The sequence below is a fragment of the Protopterus annectens genome, chromosome 7.part1, assembly GCF_019279795.1.
Source record: "Protopterus annectens isolate FY-2018-M chromosome 7.part1, PAN1.0, whole genome shotgun sequence".
Lineage (NCBI taxonomy): Eukaryota > Metazoa > Chordata > Ceratodontiformes > Protopteridae > Protopterus > Protopterus annectens.
In genome coordinates this window covers 299,679,346-299,704,773 of record NC_056740.1, presented here as the reverse complement: position 1 = coordinate 299,704,773, position 25,428 = coordinate 299,679,346, and the positions used below count along the sequence as shown (strand labels likewise).

Below are 25,428 nucleotides of genomic sequence, written 5' to 3'. Positions count from 1 at the left end.
GATTTGAACATCTCCATTTTGAAAGTTTTGAGATCCCCACTATGTTGAAGTTACAGTGTTAGCCATGACCCCATTCAATTAAAGTGTGATGAATGGGTGAACTCACTGTCAACAATTTATAATAACAATTATAATAATAGTATACATTTGTTAATCAGATAGGCTGACTCGATAAATAGTCCCTTTACATGGGCAATCTAGGAACAATGTATTGTTGATGACTTGATCAAGGTTGCACAGTAAGCAAATGAGGGCGAAGGGAATCAAACCTTGTACCACAGGAACTAGAGCTCACTGCTTTAGCCCTGTGTGTGAACTACCAAATATTTATATTTCCAATATATGTAATGGATAGGGTTATGGTCTCATTATCTGCCACCAATAAATATATGAGGGGTGACTGGCCTTGACAGCATATGGTAACTGAGCACTTTTGCCTCAGGTAACAGCCAACACCAACAGTAATAGAATCCCAATGTTTTCCAGGAGGGGTTAATTATTATCTCTGCAGTCCCAAAGCCCAGACACATACAGATTGGTCTGCAGTGGTGTAAATATATTGTGAATTGAACTTGTATAGCAATTTGTCACTTTAAAGCATGTGTACCTGTGCAGCCTCAAGGTAAATGTACAGCCATATACCATACGCAGTGCTTTTTCACACAGATACAGTAGAAAACAGGCAAAATAAGCTCTGTATAGAATATGAAAAAGTCTCAGATGACTAAAGAATACAGACTGAAAGGAATTCAGCCTGCTGGTATGACCAAGGATGAGGTGATAACAGCCCGGGTGTAGTCCTGTAGCAAAAGTGGGCTGAAGGGGGCAGCTGAGCTGGGTGCAAGCTGTAAGGTGGTACGATTGGCACTGCTGAAAAAATACTGATTGGTCTATGCAACCAGTGTATGTAAACATTTAAGAAGACACACAGCTGATGACTGGGGTCAAAATCATGGTCTGGAACTAAATGCCAAAAAATGCATTATTGTATCCTTTGGGAAGTCATCTACCCCAAGAACTACCACATTGACAATACTCCCTAAGAGCTGACCAAATTGTTCAGGATTTGGGATCTTATATGGACAGTGACCTAACTTTTGACCAACATGGGTCTATTGTTGAAAAAAGTCCTTCTATATTGCACACCTTATAAACACATGGTTTGTGTCTAGATCTAGGGATATCATTGTCCCCCTTTACTCAGCCATCATTGAGCCAGTCATTGAATATAATGCCCTCTTTGGCATGCATCTGTCCAGATGCATGCAACACCCACAGAGATACCATACTAAAAAGATACAATGTCTAAACAACATGTCCTACATGGACCGACTCAGAACTCTGTCACTATAGTCAGTATAATAAAAAACACTCAAGTGAACAAAAATAAACTAAAATAAAAACAACACCTATACTCAGTATCCTACAGACTGCTAAGAGGTGACCTGTGCCTGGCATACAAGGAGGTATCCTGCGACCCATTACTGATCGATTTACTGTATGTCAGCAGGTCAAATGCCATTAGAAATCCTTGGTCTGTGGATCTAAATCTCTTCTGTAACAAAAAACAGAATGGCTTGGAGGGACAGGTATATTTGTCAGAGGGTACAGCTGCTGTGGAACAGACTCCTTTTCCACATAAAACAAAGTTCATCCCTGTCCATTTTCAAGTGCAACGTAAATCTATGGATGAGAAACAGAAAATTTACCCCTGGACTGCCCCTTGTACTACTAATGGGCAGAAGCAGCAACACCATGCATGGGTCCACTCAAATTATCTGTGGTATGATCCCAGTTACTCTCGTTAGAGGTAATATATAATTATCGACCATGGGATGGGTGAGCCCAGTCTATAATCAAATGGGATAGGTTATTTTGACTACAAAAAGAGAAATTAGTTAGGCTTAAAATGACCCACAAGGTCAGCTGGTCTAGGACTTCCCTATGAACCTATGACAGTGTGTGAGAGTTGATAGATGGTTCCTGAATAGTAAGATTGCAATCAGAGTTCCACAAATGCTTGCAGTCTAAGTCAAGGATCTTAATCTGTGTTGATTGTTTCCTTGTCAGTGTATCATTAAGTATACCAAAGAGCTATCTGCATGATAAATACTGAACTCTTTACCTGACAACCTTTTTTTTGTCTCAACTTTGGGAGACTTTTTTTTCTACTTTTCTCACTACAGTTGAGGAAGAAGGCTTTGGCATGAGATCTCAACTGGCTTAGTTATATTTCTGCTTGGGTGCAACTAAGATGCCAACAAATTCAGTCCACTAAGCCCAGAGACAGCCTAGAAATAGATGTAAGTGCAGAACATATGACAAAACAAAGCAATCTGTCTCCAGACAACCTCTGAGTGCAGTTTGAACTGAAAAATTGGAGCTGAAGCTGGACATGAAATGCCTCAAAGCAGCTGAGAATGAAATAGCTTAAGGTGCAAAGAGAGACAGAGTGAGAGGCAGAAGACAAAAGACAAAACTGCACAGATTGAGGTGAGAGAGAAAGGAGGAAAGCAGTTACAGTATGAGAAAATTTTAAACAATAAGACAAGGACGTGAGCGATGGACAGTATGTGTTTGCAATCATCATGAAACTAGACAGTGGAAATTGATTGGGTTTTTAGCACTTGTGCTCAGAGCTAAGACAATGCATACATTAAGATGACTGCTGCAAATTGCTGTAATTATAGCAAACTCAAAATGTGTTGCATGAATGTTTGAACTTAATTCTGAAGCATAAAGGAAAATGTTTAGTGCACACAGAAGTAAATAGAGAACAATGTCAGTGATTTTGTTGGAGAAATAAGCATTTGTTGTAATAGGTGGGGAAGCAGGTGTCAAAATACTACCTTTGAAATGTACAGACCTTATGACAAGGGTGTAAAGCACTCAGTACTTTGCCTGAGGACATAAGAATCCAGTTAACAGATTAGGATTGTAATACTAGGAAGAAATGGACAAAAAAGGGGGACTTCTATTTACCTATCAGGATATAACTGAGCAAGAGGGGTTTACCCAGCACTACACATGGGTAAAAGGGAGATCATAGGTACAATCTAATCCTACACAGCAGAATTCCACAAACAAAGAGGGAAACTGACTTGAGTACACACCAACATCTTTGCAGTAAAATGTTTTCATAGTAGCCAACTGGGGCATATATGGCCCAGATGGCCACAGGGACAGGTATGGATTGAGAGTCGTGCAAGGGAGCCAAGAGAAGTAGCACTATGGTAATGGTATGTTGTCTTGAGCCTGTAGCTGCACCAGTTTACCACAAGGAGCTGTATCTTATTTTTTTAACAAAAAACATCTTTATTGAATTATCACTTATGACATAGGCAATCATACATTTATATAAACGAAAACAAACTATATTGACACAGTTTCAGTCATAAACAGTATACATTATACATAATCTCTATACAGTCATTGCCAATTCAACATTATATAACTCACTCAATTCCTGACTTCCCTTAAACCTCATTCCTCCTCCAAAACATTATTCTGCATCATGTATTGTTGCCAAAATTACCATTTTTTTCTATGTAATTTGCTCCTACCCTTTTCTAAATATCCCACTTTCAGTTTTTTATCTCTGTTACTATAGTCACTACTTCTAATATGGTAGGTTTAGACTCTGATTTCCATTTTCTAGTAATAGGTGGACTGAAAGGAAGCACTGCTAAGAAGGATACTATATCAGATGTAACGATCATTAGACATTCAGCTGTTAGACAAGAACATTACATGCCCAAATAATTCATTGCAGTTAGAGAAAAGGGAGAGATACCTTTTCTGATGCCATTAGCCAGGATTCCTTTGACCTGGGAAGAGGGCACAGAGATACATGATGATATCTCAGCAGGTGTTCTAATAGGTAATGACTGTAATGACACGTTATGAAGTGTGCACGCATTTACATGTAGCCAGGCATGGAGACTATTACACAGTGAACATAGCAGGAGGGAAATCTAGCCAAAGTCCACATGTCTAATACACAAAGAAAGAGATGTGGATACTTCAGGGAAAGAGATAAATATTTATATGGAACCTTCCTGAGACACAGATGTCAGAAGGTATCATTCTTTATCCAGAAAATGCTACTTCAGGGGAGGAGATGGCTAGTACCAATACTTCAACATATGAGAAACAGCTGAGTGTCAGAAATATTAAACTTCCATTGAAAGATAACTGAGACAAACAAAGCTCTTAAATCCCACCACTGCCAAAAATGTATATGTCGCAAATGGGTTTATATTGTTTCACAATTAGCGATCTACTAACAATTAATACATGAGAGCAATTAGGCATCACAGTTGACACTAAGGGTAAAGCTCTAACTAAGGACCTGGTGACCAGAGTTCAGTTAACTGCTTAGACACTTGAAAGCGCTGACAGGAGAAGATGGGTATGAGTGGCCACTGCTGGCTTTCCCACCTTAGTGGGTACTAAAGTGGTTCTGGCTCACCAGTTGGGTAACATGAAGCAGATACCCCAGGTATTGCACCCATGCAGCACTAGTGTGTTGGTATGCACTGCCACCATGCATATTCATATAGATAAGACAGCATGCAGGTGCATGCTGTCAATGACAGGCACCAGCATTGGGCCCTAGAGAGTTGCAGCAAAGCAGGAGTGTTTTACTGGGGAAAGGGTAGACCACTGTGCAAGACCAGCAAACTGTTCTACTCCTTAACACACAACTGTCAGTGCTGGGGAATAAATGGACTGATTTGGCTACCCAAACAGGACCAAGTGAATTGTAGGACTCCTTCCTAGACCTGAGTAGTCTTGTTCTTGCCAGTAGAATGAATCGACCAGTTGGTTGCAGGTAAGGGAGCCATTTGCCTGGTTTTGCATAGTGGAAAAATATATGAGGGCTTCTGTGCTATAAATGTGCATTACTGCCTCAGGTGATAACCAAACTTGCTCTTCTCAAATAAGCTTTACATTGTATACCTGCAGGTTAAGGTTGTAGCCACTGGCTTCCCAGAATTTAATTCACTTCAGACTAAACCCGCTTCCTTCTAGTGCATTTGTAGTAACAGCAATTAAAATTTGTCCAAGATTATTTTGCAAACACATGAAATATTTTCTAGGAGGAGTTAATGATATCTCTTCAGTAATAGCATCCTCTGCTTCCTTAGCTTTGTGGTGCTTCTGCCATCAGCTAGACCACTCTAGCAGAAGGAGAATAACATTACTGCTTCTTAAAATAAGACAGCCATTAAATATTGGTATTACAGCAGTAGGCTGAGAAAAATATAAGACTTGAGAAATCACCATGTTTAGAAAGTATCACTATACATAATAATAATTAACCAGTCTCAGGATTTTGAAACTCAATAATAAAGTTCTGCACTAGAAACAAATGAAACTAAGCAACACACTTTGTAAAATCATATATACAAACATTTAGAAACTTGCAAAAAAGACAACAGAAAATACATATTTTATACACATAGATAACATATAGAAGATTACTACCCAGCAGTTTATCTGGATCAATTGTGACAGCAATTGTGTAGCAGAATAAGATAACACTGATTTTTTTTACATGAGATTATTGTAAAATGTGCACACTTTTGGGCAAGGAATTATATCCATGTAAACTTGTGCTTAAGCTGGGTCCCCTACAGGCAATCACTGATGAATCATTTGATAGTTTATTCCTTGTGGCACGTGTCAACATGTATACCAGTTAAATGAGTCTGTTCAGTGAATGAACATGCCACATGCCAACAGACTTGGTAAAGTACCTACTGCATGTGCCAGTCATAGACGTAGAACTAAATATATATATATATATATATATATATATATATATATATATATATATATATAAAACCTCCAAAAAATAATTCCAGCACAAACAGGAGACACGAGCAGCTAGAAGTAAGCTTGTTTATTGAATGTAACACATCCCCCAAACCGGTTTCGCTCCAAAGAGCGTCATCAGTGAGTGCAGAATCAACATGTTGCATCCTTTTATATGGTCAAATTTCACCATGCCCCCTAGTGGTGTACCACATAATCACATACATATAATAAAACATGATGCATATAACATTTTCTCAAACTGACAGTTTCATATAATGATATAAAACCTAGCACTACACTAAAACAATATCCAACCTACTAATACCCCAACAATATTATTAGATGTGAATACATATATAAATCTCTACTATAAAGAATTACAATATTAATATATATCCACAGTAAAGGATCAAAGTAGCCCCCATATTCACCAGTGATCATTAAGCCCAGGTTTGAATAAGGCTCCAAGATTAACAATCCATCTACGTTCCAAGTTATTTAACAGTTGATGTCTTAAAGCTACATTTGCAACATTAGGTTGTAACAAATCAATCCCTACAAATACAAAATGTGAGGCTGTATGTATTAAAGTGTGCTTATATAAGGCGCTTCTTTCCCGTTTACATTTAATATCACTAATATGAAGGGCTATCCTCTGTTTAAAGCTGCAGGACGTCTGTCCTACGTAAAAAGCACCACATTTACAGACAGCCATGTAAACCAACCAAGTACTACTACATTTGATATGATGTCTAATATCATAGACCTTACTAGTGTTTATAGATGTAAACGATGAAGTCCTAGACACTAGTTTGCAGTACTTACAGTTGCCACAAAAGGTACAACCCAGGCGGCCACTAAACTTATATTCTGAATAAGGAACTTCATTCTTGAAACGTGAAAAACATTGGCCCAATGTTTTACCCCGTCTGTAACCAAAACTACATTTATCAGGTAATATATCTGAAAAGAATGGGTCACTAGTAAAGATATGCCAATATTTATTGATGATATCCTTGATCTTAAAAGTATTAGTCCCATAGCTGGTAATAAATCTCACTCTTGAGGCATCAATACCTTTATCAACAGTTTTTGATTCTAATAGCTGTGTTCTATTCAGCTTTCGGCCAGCAGAATAGGCTATATTCAACTTAGGTTCTGAATATCCACGATCCATGAACCTCTGTTTGAGAACTGCTGCTTGTGTATCATATTCCTCATCAGATGAACAAATTCTCCTGATGCGTTGGAATTGGGCTTTGGGTATGTTATTAATTATATGGGGTGGATGACAACTATTTGCCAGTAATAAAGAATTCTTCGAAAAGGGTTTTCTGTGTACAGTGGTGGCTATTGTGCCATCCAATGTCTTAGTGACATGCACATCCAGAAAATCAACCGTAAACAGGTGTATATTACCTGTAAATTTTATCCCGAAGACATTATTATTCAAATACTGGACAAAATCTTTCCATTCCCCCTCAGACCCATTCCAAACCACCCAGCAGTCATCTAGGTATCTCCTCCACATCATAAGCTGTTCTTTAAATGGGAAATCAGTCTGGTAGATGTATTTCGTCTCAAAAAAAACCATGAATAGGTCAGCATATGTAGGGGCGAACGTCGCCCCCATAGCTGTCCCTTTGCTTTGGAGATACCATTGACCCTGGAAACTGAAGACATTGTGTTCTAATACCAAAGTAAGAATATTGATGATTAAATCCATATCATCCCTAGAGTGAGTTCCAGCTTGTGACAACCAATATTGTATGGCCTGAATGCCACCCTTGTGAGGGATGCTGGTATATAGGGATTGGACATCCAAAGTCCCTATATATGCCTGCACAGGTATCTGTAAATCCCCCATTAAAGATAAAAACTGGGTGGTATCTTTAATACGTGCCCTGACCTGATTCAGAAGAGGCTTCAGCCTGTATTCTAGATATTCCGAAAGAGGTTCAGTTAAAGAGCCTCTACCTGCCACTATTGGTCTACCGGGAGTACCTACCAAGGTTTTATGTATCTTAGGGACAAGATAAAAGTATTGATGCTTAGGTATATCAACTGTGAGTTGTTTATATAAGGTTTCAGTTATAATACCTCTTTTGGATGCCCTTTTTAAAAAAACATCTATTACACTCTTGAAATCATATGTTGGATCCATGGGAAGCTTGATATATGAGACATGATCATTTAGCTGTTTTAAAGCCTCCTGAGTGTACTCAGTCCTGTCCCAGATCACTGTCGCCCCACCCTTATCAGCCCCCACTATGATAATGTCCTTGTTATTAACCAAAGTTTGTAAAGCCTCATGTTCATCTTGGTTAAGATTCCTAGCATGATTAACAAAAATACTAGTGCAATTACTTTGAATATCTTGCAAAACCAAGTTTTCAAAAGTTTTAACAACAGCATTATATGGCGGTTGAAATTCAGATTTCCTGAAATGAAAATTATCATCCATATTACTATTGACATTTTGTGCTTGGTGTGCAAAATAATACTTTAAATTCAGATTTCTAGTAAATTGCTTTAAATCTTTCACAACATCATAGTGGGACACATAAAAAGATGGTACATATCCAAGTCCTTTATTCAAGAGTTTAGTTTGGTTTACATCAAATGTGCATCTAGACAGATTGACAATCAAATTGTTAACATCAGCATTATCAGTTGTAACAACCCCATCGGGCTCAAAATTAACTGCTGATACATCATTTGCATTTTGGACTGAAACAACAACCTTATTTCCTCCCCGCCGATGTTTACGGCCCCCCCGTCTAAAGGGGTGTTAGGCCTCTTTCTCACTGGTGAGCTGTGCTGCTCAATGTCCCCTGTTTCAATATCAGTATCAGTGTTTGAAACACTGGATGAGAAATCAGACAATTCACTACCATGTGGAACCTTTAAGATGGGTCTAACCCTTTTACGTTTAGTTGACCCACTTTTTTTATTAGTTTCAAAACGCACACTCCTTTTCAGTTGTTTCCACGTATACACTACGTTATTTTTATAATCAGTCATGTCCCTAGAATATTTCTTCATTTTTCACATCTTTAAATCTCGTTCATGCCGCTCCATATCAGCTTTGAAAGTGGAATACAAATGCTGATATTGTCCCTTATCAGAAAAAGTGAAAACACGTTCTTGACATGCCCTTAAAAGCGAATTGCTTTCATTTATCTGAGTGTCATAATGTTCAATGAGCAGTTCTATAAACATAAGGGAGGCAGTAGACTGCACCGCCCTCCATTTTGACATAAACTCTGATTTTTCGGAGCCAACCCCAGGCTCCACATGTATACGTAACCCCCGAGGTATTATTTTGGCCTGCAAATAGGCCTTTAACAGTCTATTGTGCCATATTAAGGAGCGTACCTTGCGGGACAACTGTCCCAAACGTTTGAAACAGTCCACAATGTCTTTTCCCTCATCCAGCGTCACCGTACCAACTGAAATATTGTTGGAAGTAGTTCCTTGCTGCCCGAAAACAGAGCAATCATCTTTGTCAGCTAAAATATTTTCCATGTAGCACATCAAATCTTCTCCGGATTCTGCCATAATGGAAAGTGCACAATCACAATCGCGAACACTGCTCACCCGTACTTGTCCCCTTTAGTTCAAAATGAACAATTCAATGACTCGACGAAACTCCACGTTGTGTCGACCCCTATGATATCCAGCAAACCGCAAAAATAGTCCAGCTCCCAACAACACAGTTGCGCGGACATCAACCGAGTGCACGGAACACTGTTGTGTGTGTGTGTGTGCATATATATATGTGTGTGTGTGTGTGTGTGTGTGTGTGTGTGTGTGCATATATATATATGTGTGTGTGTGTGTGTGTGTGTGTGTGTGTGTATGTGTGTGTGTGTACACACACACACACACACACACACACACACACACACACACACACACACACACACACACACACACACACACATATATGGAACAAACTACCTATCTATATCAAACAAAGCTCCTCATTAGCGCTCTTCAAGAAAAATCTTGATGATTGGATGGGAGATAGGAAATTCACCCCGGGGATCACTTCTGTGGCTCTACTCGACAGTGGCACAGGAAAATAATTTTCTTGGGTGGCGAAAACCAGGGTACCTTTGGCTAGGCTTATATAGGCCCTAGGGCCAATAGCCTAGTACCTACCTATGAACCTATATATATATATATATATATATATATATATATATATATATATATATAGTTCTACCTCACATAAACGAAACACCAAAACACCGACAACGCAATCACCGAAACCACATAACCGACAGTACAAAAACACGAAATTCCACATGCCCGACAACGAAATAACCGACGGTACACAAACACGAAACCTCATACACTTCACACACCACAATCAACAAACAAAACACATTCCCGTCCAAAACCACATACACAACACAAGCACACCAAAATCCCTACAAACCCACACTAAACCTCACATACACAACTACCTACAACCCTAACCCAAACCCTAACCCTAAGGTCCGTCACTACCACACACTTACCTGACCCGCTCCCTAACCCTAACTCACTTATCCCGCCCCTAACCCAAACACAATCACTACCGCACTTACCTGACCCGCTCCCTAACCCTAACTCACTTATCCCGCCCCTAACCCAAACACAATCACTACCGCACACTTACCTGACCCGCACCCTAACCCTAACTCACTTAACCCACCCCTATCCACACTTACCTTACTCGCACCCTAACGTCCGTCACTACCGCATACTTACACAGCCTTTTCCCATTTCGGCATCCTCAGCGTCGGTGCTTTCATCCGTCGGGTCGGTCTTCTGCTTGTCGGTCTTCTAGGTCCCGTCGCGTCGGTCTTCTGCGCTGTCGATCTTCTGGGGCTTGCGATTTCCGTGTCGATGTTCCGGCGTGTCGTTGAAGTGAGGTAGAACCATATATATATATATATATATATATAGTTACCTGTCAAAAGCTCGAGAATGTGAAATATCAAACACCATATGATTCATGTAAAGTAATAAAAAAAAAGAAACAACACATACAAAGATGTTATTGCAGGGCGGCTAACCCTCCTGCATCCCCCATGTGTGTTTTTTTTTTTTTTATTACTTTACATGGATCATTCATGTGAAACATCGACCATATGATGTTAGATATTTCACATGCTCGATCTTTTGACAGTTTTGACAGGTAACCATATATATATATATATATATATATATATATATATATATATATATATATATACACACATATACAAAAATATATAAAGAAGCACACTCAGCATACAATAATATCACAGTCACTGTAAAAAAATGTGTCAAACAAGGAAAAAAATCTGTGTGCAATACTCTTACTAGTAATGTCTTTCGGCTTTTCTCGGTTAGGGGTCGCTGGTTCGCTTATGATCGGCAGTAAATTTTTACAGTGCCGAGGTGCCAGCCCGATGCCCAACCTTTAACAAAGATACACCCATTCATGCACACACCTACCTGCATGTCTTTAAATGTCTCTCTACTACGAGGAGAACATGCAGACTACACACAGAAGGCGCTCCAGCCAAAAATTGAACCAGAGAACCTCTTGCTATGAGGCGCCAACGCTAACCACTGCACCACCTCAGCCCTATGCAAAACATAATAATTAGGGGCAGATATCTGTGACTATAGTTACAGGAGACTAATTGGAATGTTGTGCAAAATGTCTCATAAGTGCTGCTTGCAGGAGAATGGAGGAATTGGTGGACATAGAATCAGAACAGTTACAGATGCAATTACAGGACAGTGATTTTAAAGACATCGTATACAATATGCTAATCCGCTGATTATGTCCCAAGTCAAAAGTACAACTAAAGTCTGCCAGTAGAAGGTTTCCAGTGTTACCTGGACAATGGGTAAATTCCAAACAGCAATGGGATTGCACTCATAAAAGTCAGAACATATGCACAGGATGGAAAATAACATTTATGGAAAGGATAGATATATTTATTTAACATTTGTTAACCGGGAAAGTCAGACTTAGAACAAAGCCAATTTTCAGCGGGGGCCCAGGGAGAAACACTCCAGATGCATGTCTTTGTAACATGGGAGGAAACTGGTGCACCTAGAAGAAACCCACACGAATGCAGGAGGACATACAGACTCCACACAGAAGGCACCCCAGCCGAGGATCGAACCAGAGAACCTCTTGTTGTGAGTGGACAATGCTACCGCTGGACCACTGCGATGGGAACTGAAAAGAGAGCAAGCCATCACACTGTCTCTACTACATAAGAAGAGAGCAACCCATCACACTGTCTTCACTGCAATAGCAGACAGCAACCCATGTCTCCACTGCATAAGCAGAGAGGAACCAATCATGCTGTCTCCACTGCACAGGCAAAGAGCAACCCATCACACTGTCTCCACTGCATAAGCAGAGAGCAACCCATCATACTGTCACTGCTGCACAGGCAGAGTGCAACCCATCATACTGTCTCCACTGCATAAGCAGAGAGCAATCCTCACACTGTCTCCATTGTATAAGCAGAGGCTGCAGGATTTGTCGACACGCTGAAGGAGGGAGAAGAATAGCATACGGGCCCATCTCTATACTAGAAGAATGCAAAGTACCTGTAATCACGGCTGCATAGGTAAAAAACACTCTCTCCAATGCCAAGAACACAGCATCCATGGGACCTGACAACATCCCAGGCTGCCTTCTACATGAACTACAGAACGAACTGGCACCCCACCTAAGTACCTTGTTCAATCATAGCCTCACCTCAGGCTTTGTGCCCACTGAATGGTGCACAGCAACAGTTATCCCACTCCACAAAGGGGGAGCCACCATGGACCCTGGGATCTACCGCCCCATTAGCCTGATGAGTCTGGTCTGCAAGGCTATAGAGCGTTTCATCATGGAACTTATAAACATTAACACTGGTAATCTCCAAACTTTGGGCTCTACCCAGTTTGGGTTTGTAAATGGCAGATCATGTCACCTAAACCTGATAGATTTCTTTGAAGCGGTCACCAAAGCTGGAGATGAGGGTAAGGTGGTACACACAGCCTATCTAGATCTCGCCAAGGCTTTCGACACCACTCCCCACTCTGGAATTATAGACAAACTCACTAAACTAAGTATAAATCCCTATGTCACAAGATGAGTTGCCAACTGGCTCACTGACCAAACCCACATTGTGAAAGTAGCAGACTCTAAACGCAACTTCAGACCAGTGACAAGTGGAGTACCACAGGGTTCAGTCCTAGGTCCTCTCCTGTTTGGTATCTACTTCTCTGAAGTACAGGCTAACACAGAAGGTCTTTGGCTAACAAAGTTTGCAGATGACTGCAAACTAGGAGCCATAATCAAATCTCCTAATGATGTGGACATCCTACAAAAGGGCCTCACTGAGACAGATGCCTGGTGTCAAAGCCATGGCCTCAAGCTCAATGCCAAAAATTACATTGTCATCCCTTTTGGTAAAAACTCTGTACCCATGAACTGCCACATAGGCGGTAGTCTACTTAACACCGAAAGTGTGATAAGAGATCTTGGGACACAGGTGGACAGTAGTCTCTCCTTTGATAATCACATCGCCACAGTAGTCGGAAAAATCCTTCTATGTGGCACACCTCATCACAAAAGGTTTCGCATCCAGGAAAAAAGAGGTCATTGCTCCCCTGTACTCATCACTCATTAGACCCATTATAGAGTACAGCGCCCCTTTTGGTATGTACCTCACAAGACATCTACAACAACTGGAAAGGCCACAGAAATACCTCACAAAGAGGATTGCCGGCCTCAAACAGATGCCCTACGCAGTCCGTCTCAAAAAACTCCAGCTTTACTCTGCTGCATATCGCCTACTCAGAGGCGATCTCTGCCTAACATACAAAGCTATGTCAAACCCAAAGCTGTTGGACATGCTCCACATAAAGAAATCTCAATCCCTCTGAGCTACACGCTCTAGGGACCTAAACCTTGTCACCACAATAAACTGAACATGCTGGAGGGACAGATTCCTATCTCAGAGACTTCCCATACTCTGGAACAAACTACCTATCTATGTCAAACAGAGCTCCTCATTAGCACTCTTCAAGAAAATTCTTGAGATTGGATGGGAGATAGGAAATGCACCCCGGGGATCACTTCTGTGGCTCTGCTTGACAGGGGCACAGGAAAATAATTTTCTTGGGTGGCAAACGCCAGGGTACCATTTGGCTAGGCTTATATAGGCCCTAGGGCCAATAACCTAGTACCTACCTATGAACCTATGAACAAAGACAATCCTGTTATGCACTTCACAGCATAACAAAGACAATCCTGTTGCGCACTTCATTGCATAACAAAGACAATTCATTTTCATACTTCATAACATAACAAAAACAGTCCTTTTGTGCACTTTACAGCATAACAATGAAAGTCCCATTGTGTACTTCATAGCATAAAAAAGACAATCCCATTGTGCACTTCGTGAAATAACAAAGATAATCCTTTTGCACATTTTATAACATACCAAAGACAATACCATTGTGCACTTCATAGCATAGCAAAGACAATGCTGTTGTGCACTTGTACAGTATCCACATCACTTGAAGTATTGCTTATTTATTTGTTTGTTTGCATTTTATTTACCTGGAAAGTCCGCTGGGCCAAGAGAACTCATTTTCAGTGGAAGCCCAGGGAGAAAAGCTCCACAGTACAAGAAATGAACAACTTAAATTACAAACAATTGAAATACAAAAAATAAGTATATACAAAATGTGAGAAAAATCTACAAAAGTATAATCTGAAAAAATCAGTGTGCCCTGTCAGATGACACATCATTCTAAGGCATATTGCTGGTGATTGAAGCATCTGTTCTACTGATGATGAAGGATGACATGTAGAATGTAAAGAATCCAAGCTGCAGGATCACAAAGGGTACATTCTCCAAATGTTTAGCTGTGTGCCAGTAACAGGTGTACACAATTCATAGTTCTATGCACCAGTTATCTATGTGCTTAAGGCAAGGAATTCACAGCTTATGACAAATAATTTATAGATTCTACTACAAGAGAGAGATGCAAACTGAACTCCAGCCAGAGGAGGCATTGCTTGACTTTGAAAGGGCTACCATGACTATGGTTACTCTACACTTGAACGGTAACAAAATCAAAGGTTGCATCATCCACATATCAAGACAATGTGGAAACACCTGCAGCAACACGGACATCAGCTATGTGATGTCATGACCCCAAACTTTCAGACGGGAATAAAGAAAATCTTTCCATTAGCCTTCCTAATTGTAGATCAAATCAATGATGCCCTCCACTTGCTTGTAGATTCCATATCTGACACTGACTCGAGCTGTACAGCTCATTTGAAAGAAACTTATGATTTTGGTAGGTTAAAATAGTATGGTAACAAGTCTGGAAAATCATACTTTTTCACACTAATATTTCTCTGCTGTGCCTATTTACACTGACATATATTGCCATATATATCATTCCTTTTCCATTACAAGTATTATGGTTTCTCATGCACACCAGACTGATATGTAAAAATTGTAGTTTTGAGTTAATTGATATGTCTTCTTCATTGTAATTGATGTTTGAAGTTGTTACCATTTCATACATATTCAAGAACTAATTTTATCTACATTGAAAATAATGTCTAATGTCTCTTGGCCTAGGCCATTGCTGAAAAATGTTCTTGGGCCAGCCCAGCAACCTAGTAAACAAGCAAACAAACAGACATTATATATGCCACTTTTTCTCTTTAAACTTTGTCTATTCTTGAATTAGCATTTGAAAGTCTCTTACTCAGCTCACTGTAGATTCATGTTGATAGACCGACAACTCTTTGAATTAGTGATAATTAACTAAAACAAATGGCCAAAATAACTTTCAGAGAAATTCAGAGGTAAGTTATTTTTGAGTGGGGGAGGGGGGCTCCCTGTACTTGGCAAGTGCGGAGACATCTTGTACCCCAACTATTCTGTCCCTATTTGGTAATGACATCCCCTGTTCCATTCTTCCTAAAACTGGAAATAATGTTCAGAATTTCTAAGATAATAGTGCCAACATTTAAAATGTGCCCCTAATTTGGGGCCTTTTTCTTAGCTATTTTTTTTTACTTTGCTCCAAATTCTGTCAGTAAAAAGTGAAAGCTCTGGTCACATAACAGTGGAGAAAAAAAGTGCCTCACAGCAAGAGGTTCTTCAGTTCTATTCTTTCCCTGGGGTGCCTTTGTGTGGAGTCTGCATGTCCCCCCTGAGTTTGTTTGGCTTTCTTATGGGTACTCCGGTTTATTCCCATGGTCCAAAGACATGTGTCTGGAGCATTTCTCCATGGGCCTCCTCTGAAAATAGGCACTGTCCAAGTCTGGCTTTCCCTGTCAGGAATTGTTAAATAAATAAAATAGGCACTTTGACCCATTTATGCCTAGTAACGGGAATTGTAGTACGCAATCTAAATCCTGCATAGCATGGAGTAAAACATAGCAGAAGCATCCCACGTGCAGTACATGGGGCTGTGGTCTGTAAGAAATTATTGAATCACTGACATTTTAGACAAGATAGATGATTTTCATGTATAAGGCAATTATATAGAGCTGTTACATAGCTGTTATAGGTACTGAGATACAAAAGATGCAATGATGCACTCAAAACGACAACTATGAAGATGAAGCAATTTATAATGTAACCTAAAGGCACAATCTACTAATGATATGTTAAAATATATATGATGTTATCCTTTACATGGTTAAAAGCAAACAAATACATAACTTTATCAGTTAATGTCAATGGTGCAACAGTTAGTACACTTGCCTTTAGTGCTGATAGATCAGAAGGTTGTGGGTTGTATTATTCTGTTCTCACTGCAGGTGATTGGATTGCTTTCATTGTAGTGCAGCATTGGGGGGGGTGGAGGGTACTCCTGAGTTTGTCATCCTTCGGATAACTCGTTAAGCTGATGTCTCATGTGCCTGAGTTGGTGATAGTCCAGGCAGAGGTCAAAGATCTATCTATCTATCTATCTATCTATCTATCTATCTATCTATCTATGTGTCTATCTATCTATCTATCAAAAAGGAAGGGGGTGATTCTCTGATACACCGGCTAAATTTCCTCCAGTAGCTGAAATACCAGCTTGGGTCACAACTGAAGAGTCCACTAGCCTAGTGGTACTAATCTGGTCAACAAAGGATAAATAAAAATCTAAAGCTATCAGAGCATTTCCAAAAAGAAGTATCATAATCCTGAATATAATTTTACATGGATCTAGTCCACGTGCTTTCTGTGTTGCAGGGCAGATGGAATCCATGATTTTTTTTTGTCATGTGTCAGTATCTTAATTTCTCTTAATCTGTTATTAGGCAGATAGAAATCAAGACAAGCCAAATTCCTTTTTTAGCGTGAACTTGTATCTGCTTATCAACCTGGAATTGCATTCATTTAATGGTCTTTGATCTTGGTCTTGTTAGCAGAACCTGTTTTATACAATACATTCAGTTATGTCTCAGTGATTCTGTGTAACTTTGATATATTTGTTGTATAAAATACATAAGAAATCAATTTAGAGACAAAGCACACTATACGGACATAGAAAACAATAACAAATCCCTCAAATATCTAATGTGGAACCATGCACAGACATTTATTTTTCATACATGGAATATCATTATGCAAATAAAATGTTAGCAGTAGTTCTACTTTCTATTAGTTCATCCTCCTAGCTGTGTAGTGTCGTGTACATACAATGGTTACTATCTAAGGCTCTGCTGACATGTTGCCAAGTTCATTCTTCAAGCAGAACACATTCAACTAATGTATGCATTGACCTAGTGCACTCTTGAAAAATAACTTGGTAAGGGACTTGTTCTAGATTTATAGATAGCTATTCTTTAAATGTATATTAGGAAACTTTTTTACCATAGTTTACAGCTGAACCCTTCACAAACTTGCAAAGTCAATAACTAAAACTTAGAAATGTACCTGCAACTTTCCCTACTGATTTTACAACAGAAATATGGCTTTATTTTATTAATACGTTTACATAGCTTAAAAGTAAGCTGTAATGGCTTTAGTTGTAGAGTCAACTTAGTGGTTTTAACCCCATTACTTAAAGAGTACACCACACTTCTGCCCTGGGTGGGACCACATTCACTCAACATTTGTTTGTCTGATGTAACATTAAATTATTTCATTTATTTTCAGTGTAACTTGTTCCAGTGAGCAAAATAGTAAGTATATCTCAGGACAGTCTGTTGTTACGGGAAGAACTCCATGTAGTTAGCTCATGACTACAAGAGTACATTCTACGGTGCTTATAGAGAAGCTCATTGGAAAAAGTTTGTTTGTGTCTTTTCGGCTTTTCCCGGTTAGGGGTCATCACAGCGGAACTCCGGTTCGCTAATGATTGGTATTTTATTTTTATGTGCCGAGTTACCAGCCCTGACGCACAACCTGCAACGAAGGTATGCCCATTCACACATGTCTCCACACAAAGACGCTCTAGATGAGAGTTGAACCGGACAGCGTCTTACTGCGAGGCGACAACGCTACTGCAGCACCACCACCACGAAAAAGTGGAGGTATATAAATTACTTGGTGTCCGCAGGCCTCGGTCCTTCTCTTCTAATTCACATGTAAAGTATGCAGTATACTTGGACATGTGAAATTACTAAATTTGTATTGCTCTTTATTAAAACAAAGTTAAAATTCTGAAATTGTTGGGTTCACCCTACTCTAGGAAACGGTTATTAAGGATAAAAACAGAACAGGAAACAATCACTAGGAAAGTACATTCTACAGAGGGACTGACCTATGAGGGGAGACTTTTGAAGTTGTAACTTTTCTAATTAAATGATGAGACGTGACTTCTTTAATGCTTGTAAGGGCTGGATCAGTGATTTCCTCAAGGGATGTTTAGGTCTGAGTAAAAATAATCAATAGAGTGAATGCAGATTGCTTAGAACATTATGTATAAATAGAACGATTTTCTGTTCTTCAGGAAACATGGTTGGTTTGTGGCTTTCCTCACCACACTACATAAAAATCAGCAAGGGCATAACAAAGTTTACGGCCAAATAAGGTAAGCATTTAGGAATAAGTGGTGACACAGTTTGGCAGGCAGCTTTTTGGTCGTTGTATTTGCCTACAATATTGAATGTGAATTTGTGATGAAATATGAACTGCAAAGTAAAGATTATTTTTCCTTGGCGTTGAGTTAAAGTCTTTTTCCAAAAATGCAGAATATTTGTGTAGTCATCTATTTTATGGTGTTTTAGCACCAAGCATGTAGTGTGGCACTAAATACCTATGTCCTTGTTAAGCTGTCACAACTTAAGTTTCTGATCGTTAAGCTTTGAGTCCAAACTGATCATTTTACTTTGCAGCATAGCAGCAATTTAATTAATGCTCTTTTTCTTGTAACACTTTTCAGTAACTTTATTGCCACTCATGCTCAGTGTGCTACATTTTACTGTGGTCAGCTGTGAAAAAAAAAACAAAAGTCTTCTCATTCACACCTCGATCAGTTCTTATCCTGTGAATAAACCACAGAGATCAGGTGTGAAAAAAGACTCATAACTGCAATCACAAAAGTGTGCAACTTCCAAAAACAATTTCAAGATTGAAACTCCAAAATTCACAACAAAAGCCTCCCCTTTCACCCATAATATGGGGAGCGCTGTGCCCATATCTCTACTACTTTTACATACTAATACAAAAACTCTTGTCTTGATGAAAGGAGAAATGCCAGATACCTCAGAGGAATCACATAATGGTGGTTACATAATAGATTGGCCTTGAACTCACAGAAATAGAAAGGAGCAGTCCCAACATTGAGCCCTCTGGAAATCTGCTAGTGTCTCACCTCTTTGAGGAAGTAGACTTCCCTATCCTAACTTCTTGGGTCTCATCTGTGAATTAGCTGGCTATCCAGTGGGTGACATAGTGATGTATACATGAGTTTATCAACAATGCCTGAGAAGGATGCTGTGTCAAAACTTTTGGCCAGGTCAAAGTAGGCATTTCACACTGTTTTTCCCATGTCCATCGCTTTGGTGACCTTCTACACCAGACTGAGTGGGCATAACCTCACCCTGACAAAACCAAACTGGGCTGGATCCTATGACTTAAGGTTTCCTATGGCCCAGCCTTGTGCAGAGGGATAACAGTTGCAATCCTCCGTTCACTTGGCACAAATCCTGTCTGGAAGCTATGGTTAAATAGTGAGTCTAGTGGTCTTGATAGGTCCCATTTCATATTATTATTAATGAGGCAATCTATGATATTATTAGAGCCCACTGAGGCAGTGTTCTTGACCTTGGAGAGTCCAATGAGGACCTGTTCCCTAGTAATATTTAGGGGAGTTATAGTTGAGGTCATTTCCTGAGGAATGCCTGGTGGGGAAAGGTGGGTAAAATTGGAGCTAAATTTGTCAGCCAGTTAATTTGCTACATCTTCCTGATCAGTATAGGTAGCTCACTTTCCAATTAGTTCAACTCACTGTTGGTTATTACCTCTGAGGTTGCAGACCGAGCTGAAGAAAGCCTTCTGAGTGTCCTTGTCTTAGGAGGCTACTTTTTACCATAAACTTACCTTTAGTAGACATGATTATAGGTTCATAGGTTCATAGGTTCATACTAGGCTATCTGCCCTAGGGCATTTATAAGCCTAGCCAGAGTGTGTTTGGCTTTTGCCACCCATTTTAAATTAATTTTGCTATGCCCTTTTCGAGGTTAGTATACTGTGCCTCTGTCTAACAGTGACACAGAAGTGATACCCAGGGTAAACCTCGATCCCCACCCACTCATCAAGATTCCTCTTGAAGAGAGTCAATGAGGGACTCTGCCTAACCTGGACTGGGATTTTATTCCAGAGTGAAGGGAGCCTCTGGGTTATGAATCTGTCCCTCCAGCATGTCCTATTTATTTCAGTGCTGAAGTTCAAGTCTCTTGAGCGTAGCTCGATGGGATTTGGATTTTCTGAGGTGCAGCATGTCCATTAATTCCGGGTTGGACATGGCTTCATACATCAGGCACAGATCGCCTCTGAGCAGGCGGTATGCCACTGAGTAGAGCTTGAGTTTCTTTAACCGGGCAGCATATGGCATCTGTTTGAGCCCTTTGATCCTCTTGGTGAGGTACTTTTGGGGTCTTTCCAGTTGCTGCAGGTGTCTGGTAAGGTACATCCCAAAAGGGCATTGTACTCAATTATGGGCCTGATGAGGGATGAGTAAAGAGGCACGATGACCTCCCCTGATCTAGATGTGAATCCCTTCATGATTAGGTGGGCTATATAAAATGTTTTTCTAACCACTTTGGCCACGTGGTTGTCAAATGAGAGATTGCTATCAACTTGGGTCCCCAGGTCCCTAATTACTTCTTCTGTACTTAATGGATTACCACCTATGTGGTAATTTGTGGGCACTTCATTTTTGCCAAAGGGGATGACTATACACTTTTTGGTGTTTAGCTTGAGGCCATGGCTCTGGCACCAGTTGTCTGTTTCTATGAGGCCCTTTTGGAGGATGCTTGTGTCGGCTGGAGAGTCGATTATAGCGCCCAGTTTGCAGTCATCTGTGAACTTGGTCAGCCACAGTCCTTCCGTGTTGGCCTGTACCGCCAAGAAATATATACCGAACAGGAGAGGTCCCAGGACTGAGCCTTGTGGGACGCCACTTGTAACTGGTTTGGAGTCTGACATGGCTCCAGCAATTCTAACCATGTGGGTTCTGTCCTTGAGCCAGTTTGCAACCCATCTAGTGACATAGGGGTTTATATTTAAGCTGGTGAGCTTATCTATAATGCCCTAGTGGGGTATTGTATCGAAGGCTTTTGCGAGGTCCAGGTAGGCTGTGTGGACCACCTTCCCTCGTCAATGGCCTTGGTGACTGTTTCAAAGAAATCGACCAGGTTTAAGAGGCAGGATCTGCCCTTAACAAAGCCGAACTGGGTAGGATCCAGTGTCTGTAGGTCCCCAATATCTTTTTTATGAGGTCCATGATGATCCTTTCCATAGCTTTGCAGACCAAGCTAGTCAGGCTTATGGGGAGATAGTTTCCCGGATCCGTTGAGGCACCACCTTTGTGTAGAGGGATCACTGTTGCTGCACGCCACTCTTTGGGTACATATCCTGTGGTAAGGCTGAGATTGAACAGTAGTTTTATGTTTGGGTTTAGCTCTTCTTGGAGTTCATGTAGGGCGCCCGGGACACCGTCTGGTCCCATTGATGCTGTGTTTTTTGCTTTGGAGAGGGCGGCTCTTACCTGAGCATCTGAGATGTCAGGGGGGCAGCACTCTGCTGGGATAGATATTTGCCCTTTTGGTGGGGAGGGGGGAGAAGTTTGTGCTGAACCTGTCAGCTAGGATGTTGGCAATGTCTGTGGGTTCAGTGTATTTTTTGTCATTTTGGACTAATTCTGAGCATATCTGGGAATTCCCACCCAGGTTCCTAACATAACTAAAGAAAGCCTTGTGATTATCCTTAGTGTCCTGTGCAATTTTTCTCTCGAAGCTGGCCTTAGACGATTTTATGAGTGCCCGTAGTTTTTTGCTAACACTGATCAGAGATGCCTTCCCTTTTTGGGATTTTGCTCTATCATGTAGTAGCTTCCTCCTTCTATTGTATAGTTTGTTTATGGCTGGGGTCCACCAGACAGGACGTCTGCCTTTGGAGGATTGGGTCTTGGTTTTATTTGGGATTGCATGATCCATGCATTCCTGAAGGTGCTCATAGAATGCGTTTATAAAGGATTCTGTGGTCTGGGCCGTATTTTCCACAGGTCCGGGGGCTTTGAAGGATTCCACCTCGGTTTTGAGGAGTGTGAAATTTGCTTTAGAGAAGTTTTTCACTGTGGTTTTCTGGGCAGGGGGTGGGGTCGGGATGTGAATATCCAGTGAGATTAGTTTATGGTCTGATCTTACCAGTGAGGGATACACTTTTGGTCTGGAGCATAGAGTCCCCATGTTGGTGATGATCAGGTCCAGTATGTTTTCCCCTTTTGTGGGAGTGGTAACAAGTTGTTCCATAGCATTTGAGTTTATAAATTCTAGGAACCTTTGAGCTAGGGTGTTGGAGCTAGAGTAATGCTCCCAGTCTATGTTTGGGTAGTTGAAGTCGCCCAATATAATGGTGTTTGGAGAGACCTTCATATTTTCCAGTGTTCTCAGGAAGGCCGAGTGGGGTTCCTGGGTTTGGGAGGGTGGTCTGTAGCAGGCTATAAACTGGAAGGCAGTTTTACCCACTGTTAGTTGCACATGGATAGTCTCTGATGCTTCGTGCTGTGCCACGAACCTGGAGGTGTGGGTATCTTTGGCGAAGATTGATACTCCCCTCCTTTTCTGGTTCGGTCCAAGTTTTGGGGCTGAAAAGCATGGTATGAGGTATAACCTGGTAGTGCTGGGGTGCTGAACCAGGTTTCTGTTACTGCACAGATATCGATGTTCTCCATGCTAAGGAGAGTTTCGAGTGCGTGCATCTTGAGGTTTAGACTTCTGGCATTGAGTAGCATTACTCTTAGTTTCTTATCCCTTGTGATACCTATGGAGGTGGGTTTGTCTTTTGAGCCTTGCCTAAAAAAAGGGGTAGCAAGAGCCTTTGCCAATATCCGAAAGCCCAGGGTGACAGGTGCAAGCCGTCCCTAGCGAAGCATCGTGGCTTGTCGAGCATGTCATCCCAGGCTGACAGGCATTGGATCCCCTTTGAATGACACCAGTACTTAAGCCAATTGTTGAAATTGATCCTCTTGTCTTCATATTGTGGCATCATTCTTGGTGAGGGTAAGATGCTACTCAAGGTCAGGGTCATACCGGCCTGGGCCACATGCTCAGAGAGCTCCTCTATGTCTCTTTTCATGTAGTCCAGGGAGGTACGTCTCAGGTCATTCACACCAGCATGGACAATGACTGAGTCATATTTGTACTTGTCTTGGAGTGACCTGAGTGCTTGTGTTATGTGGCGGATCCTAGCCCCCTAAGTTGTTTGTTTAGATTGCTGAGGGAGGTTTACCTTGCTGAGCATTGCACATCCTAATTTTTGCCATGATTTTCTTTCTTTTGTTATACATCCTATTGATGCAGGGATTTCACCAGGGTGACTTGTTTGTTGAATTTGTCATGAGCTTTTTCCTGGTAGGTACAGTTATCTCTGTGAGCAGTTCCACGTAGGCATGTTTCAGGGTTTGGGTGGCTTAGACATTTGCCAGAGTATCACTTAATAGTAGGAAGTTCATCTTAGAATAATTCCTAAAAGTACCAGGGTTTGCTGGAGTTCTGGATTTTATTTTTATTTCAGGGAGAGAGGTTTATGGATTTGACCTCACCATTGAACACATTACACTATGGGAGGTGCAGCATTATCCCAGGTTTGTGAAGACCAGGTCATGGATGTTTGTGCCCCTTGTGTGCAAACAGTCTATTTGGTCCAGGGTATTTGTGTTAACAAAATCCAGAAATCTCTGGGCCTGGATTTTGTACTTGTATATGATTCCCAGTTTATAGTGTGGTGATTAAAGTCACCCAGGCATATTACATTGGGTTGAATGGGGAGTGTCTCCAGTATATGTAAGTAAGAGCTATGGGTTTCCTTGTTCATAGAAGGGGGATGCATTGCTTGCAAGAACATGGTCTGGGACCTTACCTGTGCTAATCTGGATGTGAAGGAGCTCAAGCACATCATACTGTCTGACAGTCCCGAGATGTATTTGTTTTTGTTGAAAACTGAGAAACCTCCACTTTTTTCCTTCCTATGAAGTAATTGGCATACATATGTGGAAGGCATTGATTCAGCTTTGCAGTGCTAAATCAAGTGTCAGTAACTGCACAGATGTTTACATTCTCCAGGGTGAGCTGAGCTTGCAGGGTGTGAAGTTTCTTGTTTAGACTCCTGGCATTGAGCAGTAACACCTAAATTGTCTTGGGTTGGATTTGCTATGTTGGAAGGTTTAAAGCCCAGATATGCCAACCATCCTTGGCGAAACAGCTTAGTCTGCCAACTATATCCTGCCAGACTGACAAATATTGTACCCCATTTGAAGGTCACCAAAATCTAAGCCAATTACTAAATACAGTTATTTTCTGTTCATAATGTGCACTCTTCTTGGAGAAATTAGAATGCTGCTCAGTGCACGGCTCATACTGGCCTGGGACACGGGGTCCAAGAGCTCCATAATGCCTCTTTATATAATTCAAGGAAATATTTATCAAGTCATTTACATCTATGTACATGAACTCTGACTGAGTCTTACTCATTCAGCAACCTGAGTGTGTATGTGACATGGCAGATCTTGGCTGCTGTTACGCAACTGACAATGACTCTCTCCCTTCTCAACCTGGTGAGTGGGAAATCTGTGCGTCTTACAACAGGGTCTCCAATGACCGACATATTCAGTATTGTAGTGGTGTGCCTTATCAACTTAGAAGAAGAGACACTGTGAGATATGGCTGAATGTGTTGCAGGGGTTGCTTTGGTAGTGTTCTTTTGAAGTTGTTGAGGACACTTGTGAGTGCAACACCTGTGAAGGCTTTGTAGTTTAGGAAGATTACATTTAAGAGCCTCAATGTTTGTGGGTCTGTGTGTTGTCCACACTATGTATGGTGGGTGTAGCATATGTGTTTCTGACAACCTTTTT

The 25,428-nt window shown here is 40.8% G+C and overlaps 1 protein-coding gene across 3 annotated transcripts in view; it reads right to left on the bottom strand.

The window, feature by feature from the left end:
- LOC122807740 (laminin subunit beta-1-like) overlaps window positions 1-25,428 on the bottom strand; it is a 2,263,691-nt gene that overhangs the window by 1,613,259 nt on the left and 625,004 nt on the right. The window lies entirely within an intron of this gene.